General features: G+C 44.5%; 1 protein-coding gene across 9 annotated transcripts in view; it reads right to left on the reverse strand.

Annotated features, from left to right (window-relative positions):
* Positions 1-18,087, reverse strand: part of ARHGAP40 (Rho GTPase activating protein 40) — a 263,780-nt gene that overhangs the window by 103,837 nt on the left and 141,856 nt on the right. The window lies entirely within an intron of this gene.

An 18,087-nucleotide genomic window follows, 5' to 3' on the forward strand; every position in this document is an offset into this window, starting at 1 on the left:
AAAAATATATATGGTTTTTAGTCCTTGCTTTAAAGGGGTATTCCAGGAAAAAACTTTTTATATATATGGTCAAGACAAAAAAAGAAATTCAAAAAGAAAAGAATTTCCTTTGTAGAATACAGCAGCTGATAAGTACTGGAAGGATTAAGATTTTACAAATCTGTTTAACTTTCTGGAGATATATATATATCTCCAGAAAGTTAAACAGATTTGTAAAATCTTAATCCTTCCAGTACTTATCAGCTGCTGTATTCTACAAAGGAAATTCTTTTCTTTTTGAATTTCTTTTTTTGTCTTGACCACAGTGCTCTCTGCTGACACCTGATGGCCGTATCAGGAACTGTCCAGAGCAGGAGAAAATCCCCATAGCAAACCTATGCTGCTCTGGACAGTTCCTGACACGGACAGAGGTGTCAGCAGAGAGCACTGTGGACAAGACATATATATCAACTGACTCCAGAAAGTTAAACAGATTTGTAAATTACTTCTATTAAAAAATCTTAATCCTTTCAGTACTTATGAGCTGCTGAAGTTGAGTTGTTTTTTTCTGTCTAAGTGCTCTCTGATGACACGTGTTTCGGGAACTGTCCAGAGTAGGAGAAAATCCTCATAGCAAACCTCTTCTACTCTGTGCAGTTCTCGAGACAGACAGAGATGTCAGCAGAGAGCAGTGTTGGCAGACAGAAAAGAACAACTCAACTTCAGCAGGTGATAATTATTGGAAGGATTAAGATTTTTTAATAGAAGTAATTTACAAATCTGTTTAACTTTCTGGAGCCAGTTGAGATAAAGTTTTTTCCTGGAATACCCCTTTAATTTATGTTTTATATCATTTCAATATTTTTTTTTCAAAATATATAAATGTTATACATTTATTTTGATATATATAGTGTGAGTGTGTGTGTGTGTGTGTAATTTTTTTTATTTGTAAATCTTTGTTTTAATTTCCCTAATATTAAATGCACACATCTACAAAGACTAGGACCAGAAGCAGACCCCTATGGGTTCTGCACATCTGGGGTGGGTTGGAAAAATGCATCTGATGCCAGAATGTATCCTCATCCTGGGTACTATAGATGGAATTTATCAAGGGTGATGTAGTGATTTCTCTTGTGTGCTAGTTACATGTACATGCACCAAATGTATTAAATGGTCGAGTGGCATGTGTAAAATTTGGCGCTAGTACACCTTTGTTTGAAATGACACTTTGTGTGATTCGTCTGGGACTTTTTCTGAGAATTTTTTACCTGTTTTTTTACTACCTACCTTTATCGTGTGCCTAAAAATACATCTCTTCAGACAGACCTACAACAGTCTCTAATTGGCCTCAACGTATCCCCAACACATCCCCAACATATCCCCAACATATCCCCAACATATCCTCAATATATCCCCAACATATCCTCAACACATCCTCAACACATCCCCAACACATCCCCATCATATCCCCAACACATCCCCATCACATTCCCAACACATCCCCATCATATCCCCAACACATCCCCATCACATTCCCAACACATCCCCATCATATCCCCAACACATCCCCATCATATCCCCAACACATCCCCAACATATCCCCAACACATCCCCCAACACATCCTCAATATATCCCCAACACATCCCCATCATATCCCCAACACATCCCCAACACATCCCCATCATATCCCCATCATATCCCCAACACATCCCCATCATATCCCCAACACATCCCCATCATATCCCCAACACATCCCCATCATATCCCCATCATATCCCCAACACATCCCCATCATATCCCCAACACATCCCCAACACATCCCCATCATATCCCCAACACATCCCCAACACATCCCCCAACACATCCCTCAACATATTCCCCAACACATCCCCAACATATCCCCCAACACATCCTCAACACATCCCCCCAACACATCCCCCAACACATCCTCAACATATCCCCAACATATCCCCAACATATCCCCAACACATCCTCAACACATCCCCCAACATATCCCCAACACATCCCCAACATATCCCCAACACATCCCCATCATATCCCCAACATATCCCCAACACATCCCCAACATATCCCCAACATATCCCCAACACATCCCCAACATATCTCCCAACACATCCCCAACATATCCCCCAACACATCCTCAACACATCCCCCCAACACATCCCCCAACACATCCTCAACATATCCCCAACATATCCCCAACACATCCTCAACACATCCCCCAACATATCCCCAACACATCCCCAACACATCCCCAACACATCCCCATCATATCCCCAACATATCCCCAACACATCCCCATCATATCCCCAACACATCCCCAACACATCCCCATCATATCCCCAACATATCCCCAACACATCCTCAACACATCCCCCAACATATCCCCAACACATCCCCAACACATCCCCAACACATCCCCAACATATCCCCCAACATATCCTCAATATATCCCCAACATATCCCCAACATATCCCCCAACATATCCTCAATATATCCCCAACATATCCCCAACATATTCCCAACATATCCTCAACATATCACCAACATATCCCCACACCTCTTGTTTGAATAGTTATTGTGTAATTTTATGTCTGATACTTGTCTTTGTTTGTACCCCATAATTGTAAGCGCTGCGGAATCTGTAGGCGCTATATAAATAAATAAATGCTGTCCACATCCAGTTTTGTTAGCTGGGTCCGGGCTGTTTCATGTTTGTGGTGTAATTTAGAGCTTTGTGACAAACCTACGACTTTTAGTCAAAATCGCCTCACTGAAAAGTCACACAAATTTTGCCCCATTTCTGCAACTTTTCCACAACAATAAAAAAAGCTCTAAGGGCTCGTTCACATGGACGGATCCGCAGTGTAAAATACGCTGCGGATCCGTCCGTGTGAACGAGCCCTTAGAGCTTTTTTGTTGTTGTAGAAAAGTTGCAGAAATGGGACAAAATTTGTGTGACTTATCAGTGAGGCGATTTTGACTAAAAGTCGTAGGTTTGTCACAAAGCTCTAAATTACACATAAAACATGAAACAGATCTGCCGACCCTACAGTGTTGCCTCTATCTGTGCCTGCTCGTAGCGGCAATTCGCTGCTACGAGCAGACACACTGCAATGTGCGAGTCACCGCGTGCATGTGCAGTATACTCGCACACATCTTGGCCGCTCCCCCTGCTCCCTGATATAGGCAGAGAGCAGCCACGATGTGTGCGAGTATACTGCGCATGTGTGCGCCGACTCTCACATCGCAGTGTGTCTGCTCGTAGCGGCGGATTGCCGCTATGAGCAGGCACATATAGAAGCAACACTGTAGGGTCTATCGCTGGCAGATCCGCAGCGTAAAATATGCTGCCGATCCGTCCGTGTGAATGAGCCCTAAGCCTGTCGATAAATTCCCCCCTATGGGGGAGATTTATAACAACCTGAGCAGAGGTAAAGTTGACCAGTTGCCCATAGCAACCAATCAGATTACTACTTTCACTTAAAAAAAAAAGGCTTCTTCAAAATGAAAGTAGCAATCTGATTGGTTGCTATGGTCAACTGGTTCACTCTTCCTCTCCACAGGTTTTGATAAATCTCTCTCTGTGTTTACCTCAGCAGAGGTGCATTCATGTAATCACTTATGGGGGAGATTTATCAAAACCTGTCCAGTGGAAAAGTTGCTGAGTTACCCATAGCAACCAGATTTCTCCTTTCATTTTTGAAAAGGCCTCTGAAAAATGAAAGAAATTATCTGATTGGTTGCTATGGGCAACTCAGCAACTTTTACACTCGACAGGTTTTGATAAATCTCCCCCCATAAGTGATTACAGTGCAGTTATATCCAGTGACTCCAGGGGGCATCTTCCCGTATTATTTGGCCCAGAGCGTCATTGACAACTGTTTTCAGCCACTATTTGGGGAGGCCTGTTATTATTAGGAATTATTATTTTTATTTTTATTTTTTTTTCCACTTCACTAAATGGTGGCTCGGTCCTTGGGCTAAATGCACGTTCCGGCACATTCCTATCATTTCTGCTGTCAGCCCCGGCGGCGGTCGCAGGTAGTCGCTATGTATGTGACCGCCTGCAGCACACTCATTCCTGGAGCTTGAGTAGGACGTTGTAAAAAGCGACAGATAACAGATATTCTTAGAAAATGATAAAACTCAGCATAAAAAAAATAAAAGAAAAAATACATATTATTGTTGTTGTTCAAGTTTCTGGTCTGTCAAAAATCCATCTCATCCTGTAGTTCTAGATGAATCTAACCGGTGGTAGCTGAATATCAGCCCTTATATCTGTTTCCCAACCAGGGTGCCTCCAGCTGTTGCAAAACTACAACTCCCAGCATGCCCGGACAGCCTTCGGCTGTCCGGGCATGCTGTGAGTTGTAGTTTTGCAACAGCTGGAGGCACCCTGGTTGGGAAACACTGCTTTAAAAGGTGTATTCCAGGAAAAACTTTTAATTTTTATTTATATCAACTGGCTCCAGAAAGTTAAACAGATATGTAAATTACTTCTATTAAAAAATCTTAATCCTTCCAATAATTATCAGCTGCTGAGCAGAAGTTGAGTTGTTCTTTTCTGTCTGCCAACAGTGCTCTCTGCTGACATCTCTGTTTGTCTCGGGAACTGTACAGAGTAGAAGAGGTTTGCTATGGGGATTTGCTTCTAAACTGGGCGGTTCCCGAGACAGGTGTCATCAGAGAGCACTAAGACAGAAAAGAACAACTCAGCTTCAGCAGCTCATAAGTACTGAAAGGATTAAGATTGTTTAATAGAAGTAATTTACAAATCTGTTTAACTTTCTGGAGCCAGTTGATATATATTTTTCCTGTATAACCCCTTTAAGTTGCTTCCAACCTTTGATCTGGTAGGCAACCATCTTATTCATAACGCTCCGTATCTTATTGATAGATTCAGTGTTTTTGTTTTTCCTCATAATACAGTTTTCTGCTTTCTTTTCGTTAAAAATATTTCCTCTCCTTCACATTCCAGTATCTTATAGGCAGGAGGAGGTTTGTTACAGTGTGTCACCACAGTAGTAAGGAGATTACATGAGGAGGGGGTTTGTTACAGTGTGTCACCCCAGTAGTAAGGAGATTACATGAGGAGGGGGTTTGTTACAGTGTGTCACCCCAGTAGTAGGGAGATTGCATGAGGAGGAGGTTTGTTAGTGTGTCACCCCAGTAGTAAGGTGATTACATGAGGAGGAGGTTTGTTACAGTGTGTCACCACAGTAGTAAGAAGATTACATGAGGAGGAGGTTTGTTACAGTGTGTCACCCCAGTAGTAAGGAGATTACATGAGGAGGGGGTTTGTTACAGTGTGTCACCCCAGTAGTAAGGTGATTACATGAGGAGGAGGTTTGTTACAGTGTGTCAGCCCAGTAGTAAGGAGATTACATGAGGAGGAGGTTTGTTACAGTGTGTCACCCCAGTAGTAAGGAGATTACATGAGGAGGAGGTTTGTTACAGTGTGTCACCCCAGTAGTAAGGAGATTACATAAGGAGGAGGTTTGTTACAGTGTGTCACCCCAGTAGTAAGGAGATTACATAAGGAGGAGGTTTGTTACAGTGTGTCACCCCAGAAGTAAAGTGCGGTGTGTCAAAGGGCGGAGCCAATCGGCCGGGTCAATGGCGACCAAATTAGCTTTCGCCTAGGGTGGCAAAAATCCTTGCACCAACCCTGCTAGTAATTATTGATCACCCTGCTTTTCCAGGACCAGATATATTTAAAGTGGTTTTTTTTTCCAATCAACTGATGCCAGAAAGTTAAACAGATCTGTAAATTACTTCTATATAAAAAATCTTAATCTTTCCAGTACTTATCAGCTGCTGTATGCTCCAGAAGTTGTGTAGTTCTTTCCAGTCTGACCACAGTGCTCTCTGCTGACACCTCGTCCATGTCAGGAACTGTCCAGAGCAGGAGAGGTTTGCTATGGGGATTTTCTCCTACTCTGGACAGTTCCTGACATGGACAGATGTGTCAGCAGAGAGCACTGTGGTCAGACTGGAAAAACTACACAACTTCCTTTGGAGCATACAGCAGCTGATAAGTACTGGAAGCATTAAGTTTTTTTAATAGAAGTATTTTACAAATCTGTATTACTTTCTGGAGCCAGTCGATTTCAAACAAAATATTCCACCTGAGTTCCCCTTTAAGTTGGTCCCCAATAACAGTTATCACCCATTCACAGGATAAATCAGTTGTTTCCCAACCAGTGTGCCTCCAGCTGTTGCAAAACTACAAAGCCGTTGTAGTTTTGCAACAGCTGGGGGCACACTGGTTGGGGAAATGCTGGACCAGAGGATAGGATTAAGAAATTAGTCATGGTAGATTTTTGTCAGCCACCGACGGTCACCAGAATACCGAGAAGCGGAGGATATGTTTTCGGACCAATAAACTTTCCAAGCTCATCTTTAATTATTGTAGTTTTGCAACAGCTGGAGGCACACTGATTGGGAAACACTAGGATAGGTTATAAATGCATGCTCGCTAGGAGTTTGGGTCCTTGAGTGTAAATGAAGCGCCGGTTGGGCAAGCACGGCTGTCACCCCATTCACTGTCTATGGGACTTAGATAGCCGAGCACTGTACTCAGATATCCCAGTCCCATAGACTAGTGGTCTCTAAACTGTGGACCTCCAGCTGTTTAAAACTACAACTCCCAGCATGCCCTGGGAGTTGTTGTTTTGCCCCAGCTGCAGGTCCACAGTTTGGAGACCTAGAAAGTAGTAGGTATACATGTACACCATCACTTCTTTTACATTGCCAGACCACTAGTTCTTTCCAGTCTGACCACAGTGCTCTCTGCTGCCACCTCTATCCGTGTCAGGAACTGTCCAGAGTAGAAGCAAAACCCTATAGCAAATCTCTCCTGCTCTGAACATTTCCTGACATGGACAGAGGGGGCAGCAGAGAGCCCCGTGGTCACACAGAAAAGAACTACACAACTTCCTCTGTAGCATACAGCAGCTGATAAGTACTGGAAGGATTAAGATGTTTATATTGAAGTCATTTACAAATCTGTTTAACTTTCTGGCAGCAGTTGATTTGAAAATATTCTTTTTCTTCTGGAGTACCCCTTTAATGCAAAAATCTTAATCCTTCCAGTACTTCTCAGCTGCTGTATGCTCCAGAGGAAGTTGTGTAGTTCTTTCCAGTCTGACCACAGTGCTCTCTTCTGCCACCTCTGTTTGTGCCAGGAACTGTCCAGAGCAGGAAGAAATCCCCATAGCAAACCCCTCCTGCTCTGGACAGTTTCTGACACGGACAGAGGTGTCAGCAGAGAGCACTGTGGTCAGGCAGAAAAGAACTACACAACTTTCTCTGGAGTATACAGCAGCTGATTAGTACTGGAAGGATTAAGATTTTTATATAGAAGTCATTTACAAATCTGTACAAATTTCTGGCAGCAATTGATTTGAAAATATTCTTTTTTCTTCCAGGTACCCCTTTAATGCAACCACCATTCTAAGTTTGAGGCGTTTCTGAGATCATATTCTAATAGTGACTCTTACAGTGAGCACACCATTTCCAAAAAAAAACTTATATTTTACTATAGTATACAGTGTTTTGAAGGAACCTCCTCTTCTCTTTTGATCACACTGACGGAGAGTTGCACTTTACATAATGTTATAAAATGAGCGAGTAACTTTTCAGATGTCAGAAAAAGTCAGTGCAGTTATAGAAGATACCAGCAGAGGGCGTACATGACCCCCACAATTCTGTTCATTTGTTTTCAATAATTTCTGTACTAAGTATTACTGATGTTTCTGTAGATTTTTTTAGCAGAAATTAGAGATGAGCGAACTTACAGTAAATTCGATTTGTCACGAACTTTTCAGCTCGGCAGTTGATGACTTTTCCTGCATAAATTAGTTCAGCTTTCAAGTGCTCCCGTGGGCTGGAAAAGGTGGATACAGTCCTAGGAGACTCTTTCCTAGGACTGTATCCACCTTTTCCAGCCCCCCGGAGCACCTGAAGGCTGAACTAATTTACGCAGGATAAGTAATCAACTGCCGAGCCGAGAAGTTCGTGACGAATCGAATTTACTGTAAGTTCGCTCATCTCTAGCAGAAATGACAGAAGTGGAATTTTGCGACTGCAGTTGTCGAGTGATAGTCGTCCGGCAGCATTTTAGGAGACCAACATATGGGCCAAGACCCATAATGGACGTCTATACAGTGGGACAAAAAAGTACAGGGGGCCATCAACATACGATGGTAATCCGTTCCAAATGAGCGATCGTTAGTTAAAACCATCGTATGTTGAGGGATCCGTGCAATGTAAAGTATAGGACAGTGGTCTCCAACCTGCGGACCTCCAGATGTTGCAAAACTACAACTCCCAGCATGCCCGGACAGCCAACGGCTGTCCGGGCATGCTCGGAGTTGTAGTTTTGCAACATCTGGAGGTCCGCAGGTTGAAGACCAATGGTATAGGAGGTTATACAGTACTCACCTGTCCCCGTCGCCCTGGATGTCGCCCTCCATCGCTGTCGCCACGTCCCCGGACCGTCTCTGCTGCATCTCTTCATCGCCGTCATCACGTTGCTGCACACGCCGCACCTATTGGATGACGGGACGGCGTGCGCGATGACGACAATGGAGAGCGCCAGTGATACAGGGGATCCCGAAGAGGACGCTCCGGAGCGCCGGTACAGGTGAGTGACACCCACCGGAGCACACGGGGCCCCGTAAACGGCTATCTGGGGGCAGCTGAAGCTGTCTGTGCTGCCGGATAGCTGTTTATGCGATGGCCCCGACATACAAAAGCATTGTATGTTGAAATGATCGTATGTCGGGGCCATCGTAGGTCGGGGGGGGGGGGGGGGGTGTCACTGTATTTAGTCAGGCACCAATTGAGCAAGTTCTCCCACTTAAAAAGATGAGAGGCCTGTAATTATTATCATAGGTTATAACCTCAACTATGAGAGACAGAATGAGAAAAAAATCCATAAAAATCACATTGTCTGATTTCTAAAGAAATAAGTATTTGGTCAATAACAAAAGTTCATCTCAGTACTTTGTTATATACCCTTTGTTGGCAATGACAGAGGTCAAACGTTTTCTGTAAGTCTTCACAAGGTTTTCACACTGTTGCTGGTATTTTGGCCCATTCCTCCATGCAGATCTCCTCTAGAGCAGTGATGTTTTAGGGCTGTTGCTGGGCAACACGTACTTTCAACTCCCTCCAAAGGTTTTTTATGGGGTTGAGATCTGGAGACTGGCTAGGACACTCCAGAACCTTGAAATGCTTCTTACGAAGCCACTCCTTTGTTGCTCGGGCGGTGTGTTTGGGATCATTGTCATGCTGAAAGACCCAGCCACGTTTCATCTACAATGCCCTTGCTGATGGAAGGAGGTTTTCACTCAAAATCTCACGATACATGGCCCCATTCATTCTTTCCTTTACACGGATCAATCATCCTGGTCTTTTTTCTGGAAAACAGCCCCAAAGCTTAATGTTTCCACCCCCATGCTTCACAGTAGGTATGGTGTTCTTTGGATGCAACTCAGCATTCTTTCTCCTCCAAACACAACGAGTTGAGCTTTTACCAAAAAAGTGGTGGAGACAGGAGGGGAGAACAGGTGACGGGGGGACTGGGGTACCTGAAGCTGAGCTGTGGTTCCAGAGTAGCATCCCCTTCCCGGCATGTGCGAGCGTGGATTCAGTTCCCGGCCTGCTCCTCACTCACGGTGCCGCAGGGGGAGGCTGTGTGCGCACGCACACTCAATATGTACGCAGACTTCCTTTCTCCCCTGCAGCGCCATGAGTCACAGGCATGCAGGCTGGGGCGGTAAATTAAAAAAATATATATATTTTCTTTTGTCGGCGCCCCGGCTGCAGCAGTGCAGGATTTGTGGGACCCGCGGGCATAGCGCCTGACCGCCCGCAGCAGCCTCCTGACCAACCAGGCCAGCACATTTTGGAGTGGGTCCCACTGGATCCCAATGCAGGGCTCTAGTCTGGTGAGGAATCCTATGAGAGAATGTTGTGTGCAGAGGTCACTGTGCAGGGAGGGGGAGGAGGGGAGCTGTAACCTTCTATATAGGTTTATCCTGGACCAAGTTTAGCTTCACTAAGATTTATCCAAAAGGAACATTCTATTATACTGTAAAATTCTGAGTAGCTTTTTTAGGGGCATTGGGAAAGTGTAACTAGGTCCCACCGGGCAGGTGTAGACAACAGTGTTAAATTCTTACCGGGGTAAAGACAGGATGTGGCAGCGAATTGGGGAATGGAAACCAAATTATGTCTGAAAATATCTGTAATTGTGTGGGCTATGCAAATAGTGTGCGACTTATTACTAACGCCTCCGGTCTGTAGTTTTACACTACTTTATTGATGATAACTATGAGAATGTTTGTTTTTGTGCTTCTCCTTATAGGGGTACAGCCAGAAAGTTAAACAATTTGTAAATTACTTCTATTAAAAAATCTTTATCCTTCCAGTACTTATTAGCTGCTGAATACTACTTAGGAAATTCTTTTCTTTTTGTAACACAGAGCTGTCTGCTGACATCATGAGCACAGTGCTCTCTGCTGACATCTCTGTCCATTTAAGGAACTGTCCAGAGCAGCATATGTTTTCTATGGGGATTTTCTCCTACTCTGGACAGTTCTTAAAATGGACAGAGATGTCAGCAGAGAGCACTGTGGTCATGATGTCAGCAGAGAGCTCTGTGTTCCAAAAAGAAAATAATTTCCTCTGTAGTATTCAGCAGCTAATAAGTACTGGAAGGATTAAGATTTTTTAATAGAAGTAATTTACTAATCTGTTTAACTTTCTGACACCATATGATTAAAAAAAAAAAAAAAAAGTTTTCCACTGGAGTACCCCTTTAAAGTGTGTGTTTTTGTTGCGCTTTATACACTTTAAAAGGCTAAATAAAATTGTAAATGTTAACAGATGCTTAAAAATATTGCACCTGTATGCCGTACAACAGAATCAGTTTTGACTTAAAGCCAGGTACTGTCACATGACATAAAAAATAATGCTTCTATATGTTCCTCACTAGGTCATGCAGATGCTTTACATGTCTTTTTTTATGTCTAGCTTCTGTATTTGTCTCACAAATCCCTCCGTTCTGCTGCTCACTCATTCTGACAACCACTGTTCAGGAAGGGGCGTGTCGGGGGGGGGGGGGGGGGGGGGGGAAGTACTGAGCCCGCCGTCACTCACCATGCAATCACTTCCTCCCTGAGCCTGCTGTGCTGTGCTCGGTCTCTTCATCCTATCAATGCAGGCTGCTCTGTAACCCTCTCCTCTCTGTTTTCATGCTGCAGTCTGATAGGACAGGAGTGAGTACAGAGGAGTGCTAGTTCTGTCCTTACAACATTTTATTTATTTTTTTCATTTCGAAAATAGTGTGTACTAGTGTTGGCATGTTTTTTTTTGTTTTGTTTTTATTACAAATCATGTGGTTATTTCATCATGTGACTCAATGATTGTTTCTCCACCTATAGAAGTCTATGGGAGAAAAAAAAAAAAACCACCAGACCAAGAGCACGCTGCGATTTAGAAAAACTGCCATGGAGCCAAAAAAGGTAGGTGTGGAATTTTATACTTCCCAATTGCAGTGTTTCCCAACCAGGGTGCCCCCAGCTGTTGCAAAACTACAACTCCCAGCATGCCCGGAAAGCCAACGGCTGTCCGGGCATGCTGGGAGTTGTAGTTTTGCAACAGCTGGAGGCACCCTCAAAATGTCACGTATTGCCTGGGATCAGGTGACACTCTAAGGCAGTGTTTCCCAACCAGGGTGCCTCCAGGTGTTGCAAAACTACAACTCCCAGCATGCCTGGCTGTCCAGGAATCCTGGGAGTTGTAGTTTTGCAACATCTGGAGGCACCCTGGTTGGGAAACACTGGTATAAGGGTACGATCACACTACGGAATTTAGCTGTCAATCAAATCCCATTGCTCAGTGCATGCTACCGAATTTCAGCGGCGGCGCTTTCCGTGTTCCAGAATGCATTGCTGGCATTTTATATTTCCAAATTGGAGTGTTCCCAAACCAAGGTGCCTCCAGCTGTTGCAAAACGAGTTGTAGTTTTGCAACAGCTGGAGGCACCCTCAAGATGTCATGTATTGCCTGGGATCAGGTGACAGTCTAAGGCAGTGTTTCCCAACCAGTGTGCCTCATGGTGTTGCAAAACTACAACTCCCAGGCATGCTGGGAGTTGTAGTTTTGCAACATCTGGAGGCACCCTGGTTGGGAAACACTGGTCTTAGGGTACGGAATTCACCTGCAATCAAATCCCACTGCTCAGTGCATGCTACCGAATTTCAGCGGCGGCGCTTTCCGTGTTCCAGAATGCATTGCCGGCTATGGGGACTGGTAATGTCCGCACGGTCCTAGTGCCGACTGCTCCATAGTGTGAACTCGGGCTAAAGGTCTATTACACAGGGCAATTATTGGCCAAACAGAAAATTCCGGTGCAGCAGAATCCCATTGCTGGCAATGGGATTCCGCCCCACAGTGCACGTTACGGGATTCCGCCGCCAAAAGAACGATTGCTGCTATGGGAACCGCAATGTCCGCGTGGTCCTAGCGCACTTGAAAAATTCCGTCTGGAGCTTCCTAAGTGTGAACAAGGTCTTAGACTCCAGGAGCAGAACAGCCCTATCCCCTGTGTTATGCTCCTTCATTGATCCACAGGGACGGGGTGTGATGATTCTCGGCCCTAAGTGCTGAATATTGTGGAGATGAGCCGTAAATAAGTAATGAGGATCTTCACACACAGGATTTCCTGGCTGAGTCTGGGCCGACCATATCAATAACAGGCTCAGTTCTATTCTATTACTTTTTTCTTTTGTAAAATAGAGATCTATATTTTCCATAATGGAATTTTCCATGGAAATGAAGCCGTTTGTCAGATGCATGGTGGGGACTGACATTTCCATGGGTCCCATAACTACCTTTCCGATAAGTTTGCACTTACAGGGGTACTCTTTTTTTTTATTTTTATTTTTTTTAAATCAACTGGTGCCAGAAAGTTAAACAGATTTGTAAATTACTTCTATTAAAAAGTCTTAATCCTTCCAGTACTTATCAGCTGCTGTATTCTACAGAGGAAATTCTTTTCTTTTTGAATTTCTTTTTTTGTCTTGTCCACAGTGCTCTCTGCTGACACCTGATGGCCGTATCAGGAACTGTCCAGAGCAGGAGAAAATCCCCATAGCAAACCTATGCTGATCTGGACAGTTCCTGACACGGACAGAGGAGTCAGCAGAGAGCACAGTGGACAAGACAAAAAAGAAATTCAAAAAGAAAATAATTTCCTCTGTAGCATACAGCTGCTAAAAAGTACTGGAAGAGTAAAGATTTTTTAATAGAAGTAATTTACAAATCTGTTTAACTTTCTGGCACCAGTTAAACAGTTTCTGTTGGGATATAAGTCCTTTTCTTGCCTGGTGGTCAGCAGTACCCGTCATATCACAGAAAAAAAAATAATGCTTCTATAGTTTCCTCTCTAGGTCATGCAGATGCTTTACGTGCCTTTTTTATGTGTCTAGCTTCTGTATTTGGCTCAGAAATCCCTCTGTTCTGCTACTCACTCATTCTGACATCCACTGCTCAGGAAGAGGTGTGTCCCAGGCATGCACTGAGCCCGCCCTCACTTCTTCCCTGAGTCTGCTGTGCTGGGTCTCTTCATCCAATCACTGCAGGCTGCTCTGTAACCCCCTCTTCTCTGTGTTTATGCAGCAGTCTGATAGGACAGGAGTGAGCACAGAGGAGTGCTTTTTTTTTTTTTTTATAAGCCATGCTTTCTATAAATATTTTATGAAATATATCAGAAAGGTTAAAAAGATGTGCAACATATAAAAAGTTTTTTTTTATTCTGACAGCGCCCAAAATAAAAGCTGATACTCTAATAGAAAATGCTGTTAAACTGGAACTATACAATGTAATGTTGTTCTAAGTGAACAGAGCTGGAATGTGGAAATAGTTAAAGGAGTATTCTTGTCTGAAACACAGATATCTGATTGATGTGTGTCCCACCTCTGGGAACCAAGTATACCCTGAAAACAAGGGCTATATAGTCTGCTGGGGTGGTTTCAGCACCTGGGCCACCTTCTGCGTGAGGGGGGGAGGGGGGGTGTTAATTCTTTAGATAGGTGAGGATCGCTCTGTGCTGGATGACTGGCAATGCGGGGCGGAGGCTTGTGACGTCACGGCCATGCCCCCTCAATGCAAGTCTATAGTAGACTTCGATCCGTGCCGAATGATTGGCGAAGCGGGGTGGAGGCTCGTGACGCCAGTCACACCCCCTCCCATAGACTTGCATTGAGGGGGTGTGGCCATGACATCACGAGCGGGGTGCACCTATGACGTCACGAGCCTCTGGCGCTGCACCCGACGCTCTAAACGCCGAGCGCCGGGTGCAGGGAGATCCCCGGGGTCCTCCCCAATCAGACATCTTATATAAAATGACTAGGGGCAGAGTACCCCTTTAAAGGATAGAGCAAACGATGGAGTCATAGAAAGTGTATAAATTTGGTATACATTCGTACAGCACTTTATATAGATAATTTCACGACTAGAACTGCACTTCCCTATTCCGTATTCATATATCGGGCATGTAGGCATACAGGTTCCCAGACCATTTCCAGGAGATTTACAGAAGGGAATTTGGTGTCATGGCGCCTGCCTACCATTGACAGACAGCCATTGCCACCTAATTGCAGTGGTGTTGTGAACAAAAAAAACGGGATTGCTACAGGTTGAAAGCGTATCTTTTAAGCTATGAATCAAGGTTCTGTTTGGGACCCGATATTTGGGTTTCAGTGTGGGGGCCTCATGGTGACCGTTTTAACCCACCTTTGCAGTAGAGTGACCCATTGCCCCAACTGCTGGGCATCACCCCTAGTAGCAATATGTGGGACACTATATGTACAGGACATCCTGCGGACATGTGTTACTTCTCATGGCTTCCAACCGGCTTTTTTTTTTTTAGCAAGATAATGCTCGCCCACATACAGCAAGGGTTTTCCAAGAATGTCTCCACCAGATTGCAACATTTCCTTGGCCTTCACAGTGGCCAGATATATCCTCGTTCGAGCATTTATGGTAAGCCACAAACAGGCCTAGCTGCATTCCGGCCGCTCGGACCCCCGCGATCTCCAGGCCAGTGCTGTGGCGTTCTGAACATTGCAGCTTGGAGCCTCCGTGTTTCCCTCCATTCATGTCTACGGGAGGGGGTGTGATGGCTAGTACACAGCCGTCACGCCTCCTTCCATGATAGCCCATCATCGGCACGAAGCAGAGGAGTTCGCTCTGTGCCCAGGATGACTGGGGTGTCACGCTGGAGGTTGCAGGGGGTCCCAACGGACATGTTATCCCCTATCCTTTGGATAGGGGATAAGATGTCTAGGGGTGGAGTACCCCTTTAAGCCCAAGCAGACATCTTACTAAGGAAAGAATTTTTGAAGAACATATTTCAGAAAGTTGCGTAACGTTTCATTGTTCATCTAAATAAAACTCCTTTAGGCTACATTCACACTACGTTTTGTTCATACGGGCGCCTGGGCGGGGGGAGGGGCAAACCGGGCGCTCCCGTACCCCAGCCGGATCAGCCCGTGACTCCATTTACTTTAATGAGCCGACCGGAGTCAAACGGTGACTCCGGTCAGCTCAGTTTTGACCCGTATGCGGTTTTGGACAGGACCAAAAACCGTAGTACGTAGTAGTACGCATACGGGTCAAAACTGAGCCGACCGGAGTCACCGTTTGACTCCGGTCGGCTACGGGCGGCTCATTAAAGTAAATGGAATTATGTGCTGATCCGGCTGGTACGGGAGCGCCCGGTTTTTCCCTCCCCCAGCCGGATCCGGCGCCTGTATGTACAAAACGAGATGTGAATGCAGCCTTACCGTCGTGCCGTGTCTTCCCTGATTCGATTTGTACATTGTAATTGAAGACAAATAGGATTCTGTACTGCCATGTGACACTCGGGCACAGTGTATAAGGAAAGACATCATTATTATGGCAGTCATCACACATGGTGCTTGTTGTGTCTACATTGCTAAACACCATGTGCAGTTATATAATGCTTACTATGCCAATAAGAAGTTGAAAGTATTTGTCCAGCTTTGTACATTTCCCGTAATGCTTCCTTACCTTTTAGCCATCTAGAGTTTGCCCATCCCTATGTGTGTTTTGTCTAAAACCAGTTTAACTCCACTTGCTTACAACTACACGTTATAATGTGTGGTGTCCCAGCACGTTGCTCATCGAGTCTGGCCCAGGAGAAGCTGGCTCCAACCTCGGACCGTGTATAGGATAATGGTGCCCTGGCGTCACGTAGTGATCAGGTACAATTACTAAGGCATCTTTCACACTATAAAATTAATCTGTTTTAAAGATACGTTTAATGTTCCGTTATGAAAACCCTTAAAATTGGCCGTTACAAAATCCCATACGGCCGTTACAAAATCTCATTATAGTCTATGGGATTTTTACATTATCCATTTTAACCCATCATAGCCCGTTATTAATAACTGACGTTATTTTGTGACGTGAGAAGGTAACGTAAGAAATAGTGCATGCACAAAATAACGTCAGTTATTAATAATGGGCTATGATGGGTTAAAACGGATAGTGTAAAAATCCCATAGACTATAACGGGATTTTATAACGACCGTCTTTGATGGTTTTGTTGATGGATCATTATAACGGATCTTTAAAATGGATGAATTTATAATGTGAAAGGAGCCTAACATCCAGTGGCCGCCCCAAATGTGTGTACAGTCATTCATTTGTAATATAATGTACAATTTTCATTTTTCCCGCGTGCGACAAAAAATCCAACATGCCCCGAAATTGCACCAAAAAACCCACAGAAACTACCGATATTTGTATAATTATTTGCATAAATTAGCATATTAAAAAAATGAATATTCGTCATTACTAATATATATCACTATACTATATTCTAAATATTCACGAAATTGCGAAGTGCTGATATCCGCGATAAAAATTTGCATTTTGAATGTTCGCGCTCAATACTATTGCCCTTATTGCTGCATCTACAGCATAGCCATGTCCTTCTTAGGCTGGGTTCACATATGTCCGTCATCCGGCATAGGTGAATTCAGCCTAAATCTAGATGCAACTGATGCCACATTTTAGGACAAGTTGTCATCAGTTGTAATGCATCCGGCATCCATTTTTTCTGTATAGCGGACAGAAACTGATGCTAGAACTGATCTCATTCATTTGAATGGAACAGTTCACAATCATCCAGCGTCTCAATTTTGACGCCGGATGGTTGGACACACCGGAGGGCACCGGACAGGGGAACGCAGCAAGCTGCGTTCCCCTGTCCGGTGCCCTCCGGCGTGTCCAACCATCTGGCATAAAAATTGAGACGCTGAATGATTGTGAACTGTCCCATTCAAATGAATAGGATCAGTTCTATCAACAGTTTCTCTCCTGTGCACACCGGAGAGAAACTGTGCTGGACGCCTGATAAATGTGAACCCAGTGATCAGTATAGAGGTAAAATGTGCTCTTAGCATGTACCTCTATACCATTCTATACATCCTATAATTTTATTTGCCTTGGCAGCACCTACCTGGCACTGGTTGCCAAGCTTATAGGGTTTTTCCCAAGACATTTTAATTGATGGCCTAGCGTGGGGATAGATCATCGATACCTGATTTGTTGGGTGCCGACACTCAGCACCCCAGCCATACAGCTGCTTGGTAGATCTACTGCTCCTGGCTGTACAATGGATGAACCCAAAAAATTTGTCTCAGGGGGTAGCTCAGCTCTCATTGAAGTAATTACAACGATGCTCTTTGTTTTATTACTTATCTTAACCCCTTCACAACACACGATGGATCTAGTCCATCATGGTGCCGCTTGGGGTGTATGGAGTGGGCTCCTGCCTCCATACCCGGTGACTCCCGGAAGTTTTCAGTAGCTGGGGATCGCCACTAGCCAAGATGCAGCGATCGCGGCAGCCGGCTATTAACCCTTTAGATCGCCGCTGTCAAAGCTGACTGCGGCGTGCAAAGGGACATTTAAACTGTCCCTGGTGGTCTAGTAGAGGTATCCACAGAAGAGGTAGCCAGAGGGATTACCTTTCCTTC

The sequence above is a fragment of the Hyla sarda genome, chromosome 13 (assembly GCF_029499605.1).
Source record: "Hyla sarda isolate aHylSar1 chromosome 13, aHylSar1.hap1, whole genome shotgun sequence".
Lineage (NCBI taxonomy): Eukaryota > Metazoa > Chordata > Amphibia > Anura > Hylidae > Hyla > Hyla sarda.